We start from the raw sequence: 6,000 nt of genomic DNA, 5'->3' as shown, positions 1-6,000 counted from the left end.
CAAAGAACAGTGGTTTATAAAAGTGTTTAAAATATAGCAGGCTCGAATAATTATCAAATTATAGGTAATCATATAATAACATACAAATAATAATGATTAAATGACAGTGGGTTCGAGCAATAATTAAATTATAATGACTGCAACCCATTAAATGGTTAGTGCTTTCAAGTATAAAATTAGAAAAGTGTTCAAACGAATAGTCTATCGAGTGCGATACTCAAGATGGTAAGTTAGAAAACTCTTATTAGTTACTAGACTGCAGATTAACGAAAGAAAGTTTGTAGATAAATGTAATAACAGAGAGATCGAGTAAGGTACCATGGATAGTAAAGTCGATTAAGGATCAAATAATAGTGCTTTCCTGTACTGTTGAAATGATAGCAGATTCGAACACCTAAGCCCACCCGGGGGAGGTGTGTGTTTTGTTGTTTATAGAGACAAATAGTCACGTAAATCCTTTGAAACATCAATATCTTTCCTATAAATAAATAGGGCTTCTTTTTCAAAGTAAATTAAAAGTGCAGGCACAAGCTTTTATTATTTATTTCGAAGCTTGCATAAAATGAAGCAATCCTAACCAGATATAACTAATAGCTGATAATAACAAACCTTCAAGGATTATGGTACTGATCTATAAATAGAAGAGCGCGAGAAAGCCATTAGCTTGCCAGCGGCTAAGACGATGACGCCTCACCAACGATGAAATTAACAAGAGAAATAAAATTTTCTTTCGCTAGGCGAAATGTTTTTAAAAAATTCGTTAATGTTTAGTTGGTCCCTGTGATCAACAGAAATTACCCGTCGAACTAACCAGCATTTGCGTTACACTGAGAGGAAAATCTCCCACGATTAGCCCGACAGCAAGACGACTCTAACCCATGATCCGTCTACCACTGAGGATATTTTATGTCAGCACTGTGGTCGGTGCGAAGCGGGTGTGGAACTCATATCGACCAGCAATCGAATGGATTCGAACACGGTTCAATTCAATGGAAGGCGAATGCTCTACGCCCTGAGCCACCACGGCTATGGTTGAATTGCGAAAAAGTTAAATAGAACAATGTGAAAACCACGCTTTTGCATAATTTGTGACGTAAATCGACTAGGTAAAGGAAAAAAATCCAGTACCGACCACAGTGCTGACGCAAAATATCCTCAGTAGTTGATGAATTATGGATTAGAGTCCCCTTGCCGTTAGGCTAACCGTGGAAGGTTTCCGTGGTCTCCATGTAACCCAAATACGGGTTAGTTCCATCAAAAACTCCACCACGAAGGCAAATTTCCCCCAATACTTGATCCAGGAGGTCCCTTTTCTTCTGGATTGGGTTCAAAATTACAAAAGGCTACGCAGTTGAACATTAATAGTCGTAAATCCAAGTAATTGGGTGGGCTGTTCAACAACGGTTATAAAAAAAATATGAATTGCCTATTCGAATGCAATTTTATTTACAGTTTGCGTTATTATTAACATTAGAGCTTAGATTCTATTACTTTATTCTAAAATTACTATAATAAAATAATAATAATAAGTTCAACTTCATATTTTCAATGTAAAATTAGATCTAAACTTTTACACAATTTACTCTATAAATATTGCATGTGAGATTAAGTTCCATACGCAAAAATTTCTTTTAATTCTCTGGATATTGGAATAAACTAAAGAGAAAAAAAAATTAGACGAATGTTCTATTAGGCGTTAGTTCACTTTGACGACGCCCAGTGGCTGAGTGGTAGCGCTCCCGAGTCGCAGGTCCTGGGTTCGATCCTCGGGCCGGGCAAGGTTGACTCTGCCTTTCATCCCTTTTCAGTGGGTCGATAAAATGAGTACCAAGCATGCTTGGGAACTAAACACTGGTTCACTTTGCTTAGTCTGTTTTACGTTTAATCACGTCAGAATAATTTGAGTTGAATTATAGGGTCGCACTTTCAAAATAACATAATCAAATTCATTACTTTTTTGTATTTAATTCATTTTACAATAAAAATTTTCTTATATTATTTATTGAAGTTCAAATCTAAAACAAAAATAGCTTTATGTTGCTAATTAAAATCTTCCTTAAATTCTTTCATAGTTGTTTCAGCATTATTTTTTTTGTAATATTTCTAAAATCTGTTTGAAGTCATTAAGATAATAGCTTTTGAATCTTCAGCTGAAGATAGTTGTGGCATCAGAGCTATCGCTATTTCCCCCTTTTTTTCTTCAAATAAAAGCTTTCTTTTCTTTATGATAACAATAAACACACAAATGTCTTCGACAAGGGTTTTCGAATTCCACGTTATAAGCACCGCTTCGATTTGTATTAAAATACATTTAACAGACATGTGATTGCCGGACAAAAAAAATTATCTTAGATTTTTTGCTCCTTTTTTTGTATATAGAAGAGAAATAAAAGACTTATTTTTATGCACGAAAGTAACATGCATGAAACTTAAAAAAAAGTTTTATTTAAAAGAAAAACAATTATTTAATATTTTTTTCCCCTCATCAATGCATTAAAAAATATATGTATTAAAAAAAAATATTACATATTTCTCCTTTTTCTCAGTTTGCGAGTCGTCATCGTATACAAAAAGTAATAAATAAATAACGATATGTATTTATGACGAAATCGGACGCGCCACCCAGGGGTTCATTAACTGTACATTTCGAGATTCTCGTTGGCAATAAATATTTTTAAAATATCGAGATTTCAAAAAAATAAATGAAAATCTGTAATGCTGCTGAAAAATTAACTGAAATAAACATAAAGAATTATCGCGATAAAGAGTGAATCAGTTGCATCATTCAAATTTCCTTATCATAATAATATCGGGATTTTAAAAAAAAAATCATAAGAAAATCAACAGCCAAAATAAAAAAATAAACCAATCAAAACACAGCATGGATTTAGCTCAAATTAAATGAGTCAAAAAGTGATCAGTAGTTATTACTCAGTCAGTGTGCGTAGCCAAATCTTTCAACAAAAAATATGCACCTTTTAAGCACTTATATATTAAGACATTTTTAAGTACTCTAAACATTAAAAAATGCAAAATAATTTTCAAAGACTTTACATGATGATGATAAAATAGCTAGTTTCTGACAAGAAAAAAAAAAACTCTTTTTCTTGATTACACTAGCCGGAGTCATTTTAATTGATGCCTAATTTTATTCATCGATACACTGTTTGCATAATGCCAGCACAAGTGGCATTTTCGCAACAAGAAAATGACACAGAATAAAATTAAAATCGCTTGTCAAAAATCATGGACCTTCAATAACATTTTGAAGTTAATGGGAATAACCCTATAAGAACCACCAACCTACATTAAGAACCATTTTACTGTGGAACAGGGGGGGGGGGGGCGCTCCGTGGCAGAATCGTTGCGACACATCGACATAATTGCAGAACGTTAGAGTTCTGGCAGAAAGATTCTTCCTTCGGGAAGTAAAAAAATTTGGTCTTCTTTTCTGTAGAAATTTTCGTTCTATATTTTTTATGCAGTTATTACTATTGATTCCCTCATAGCTTTTAAAATCCGATACTTTTAATACGATATTATTGATTAGAACCTGAATCTCGAAATAAAAACATGCATTTAGTTATCCCTTTTTGAAGACTCCGATTTTTTTCGGTAGTTAATGCTACGGTATTCACGATTTTTTTTTTAATGTGATGATGATTTACAAAATGCGAAAAAGGAAATAATAAGTGAGTTTTGCCCCTACAAAATACGAGAAAATTGCCCAGAATATTAGAATTAAAAAAATATTACATATTGATTTTTAAAATGTTTTTTATTTTATCCTAAAAGTTTTTTCGTTTTTTGAAGTTGACGCTTCTGTTACTAGTATCATGTATATTTGTTATTTTAAAATTATCGTGCAGAAAGATATTAGAGAAGTATGTCGCAGAAAGCCCCAAAAAATTTTGCCACATGGGCTCCCTAGAGGTTTCACTGTATAATACTTAAAATATTAATTATATCTTCATCTATATATTATCCTAGCAGCACAGTGGCCTACTGATAGCATACTAGTGGTGCAATTCGTGCATACGATAATTCCTTTTCTTCTTATTTTTATAAAAATAGAAAAAACTTTTAAATACACAAATGGGCGACCTTTGTGCTAAAATACAAACTAAGGTAAACAACGTTTAAGAGCACAAAAAATATTTATAAATGTAGACAGCTGTTTCGGATGCTGAAAGGGCAAACTTCATCAGTGCAACAGAAAGGAGAGAAAACAGGGTAAATATATAGAAAAAGGTGACGTCACAAGGGAGGGGGGGTTAGAGCAACTGCCAATAGGAGGGAAGGGTGAATGGATGACGACGAATGGGAAGCAAGGAGCAAAATAGGGGGGTCAGTTTGGTTGAATCATAGATTTCCAAACAGGAGAAAGATAAGGAACGCTATATAGGTCATTGACCAACAGTTTGGAATTTTTGAAAATATTATAGGACTCATAAAAATCTAAATCAAAAATTGAAGAAATTGTTCTTCAATTTTTGGAATTGTACTTTAATTACAGTATTTTTTCCCCCTCTATTCATCATGACAATTGTTTTTGTTAATATGTTATATTTTTATTTAGTGTATCTTTTAATAAAATTTGATGTTAATTTCTATTTAAATTACAACTATTATTTAACCATTCAAAAAATATTTGACAAATTACTGTTTATAAAAATAAAATCAATCAATAAAAATTTGTAATTTTTTTCTCCTATTTTTATTAATTTATTGAAAGATGTAACTATTACTGTTATTTGAATGTGAAATAACATTGAAATTGAACCCAAAGATTCTTATAGTCATGCAGGTACCTAATCACAAGCATATAAAGTGCGCTTAAATTTTCAAATGCATTTCAGAAATGGCTAACTAATGCAGTTTATTATTTTAAGGAGGAAACATCTTGAAGGTTTACTGTTACATTTTAGATTTTCAAATCCATGACTTTTCATGAATAATTTCTTTAAGCCATGAATAATTCCATGCATTTTTCACGACTTAAAGAATTTACTATTTTCTCCGCCAAAAACAGAACAATAAATTTAAAAAAGCATTATAATTAATTTAATTGAAATGATAGGGATAACCAAAACTGTTATAGTTTGCATCTTCATATTTATAGACATTAAATTTAAAAAACAGAGTAAAGAATGAATTGAAGCAATAAAATAGACGGAAAAAATACAAAAGCAAATAATTTTCTTCTTTTTTCTGTAGAATTTTACTCTAAAGATAATTTTCTTGTTCATAGGAAAGGAAAGAAATACTCCAATTTTTTCGTTCTCAGTTCGGTATAAAAAAATTCGCCTGGCTTGGCTTGCTTCAGCTAGAATTTTAAATTGATAAAATAAAAATAAAAATTCTGAAATAACAGAAGTTTAAAAGATAATTTGCATAAGAAATGTTTTTTCTTTCACTTTTTGAAAGAACACCATAATTTTTAAAGAACATAAAACATTTTATATGTTATCAAATATGACAGTAAGTGGGGAGTTTGTTACAAATTTAAATATTCGAAACACCATGAAATTGGGAGGGAGGGGGGAGAAATTCTATTTTAAAATTTGATTAATTCATGACTTTCCATGATTTTTTTTTTTTTTTTTGAAAAATAGCTAAAATCATGACATTTCATGACAAAATTTGTTCAACACCGAAATTCATGACTTTCCAGGTTCGAAGATACCCTGCATTTAATTCACAATAGTTATAATCAATTTAAAAAGAGATTTCCAAAACAATTTCTGGCAAAATCCAGTAGTCTGATGGAAAATCCAGTAGTCTGATGCAGCTATGCAGTGATATATCTTAATTTTTGAAAATATAACTAACCATTTGGCTAGAGCGTGTAACACGCTAAATCTTGTTGCACATAATTTTTTTAAATGTAGCAAAACAAAATATAAAACTATTCAGCTTCAAATTTTCCATATTTCTTTTAAACAAAATCAATTTTCGTGAACAGGGCTGCCACTCAAATTTAGAAAGAGAAAATATTCC

Source organism: Parasteatoda tepidariorum, chromosome 1 (assembly GCF_982258835.1).
Source record: "Parasteatoda tepidariorum strain Cologne lab strain chromosome 1, Ptep-v5.0, whole genome shotgun sequence".
NCBI classification, from domain to species: domain Eukaryota; kingdom Metazoa; phylum Arthropoda; class Arachnida; order Araneae; family Theridiidae; genus Parasteatoda; species Parasteatoda tepidariorum.
Note: the sequence above shows the minus strand (reverse complement) of the source record.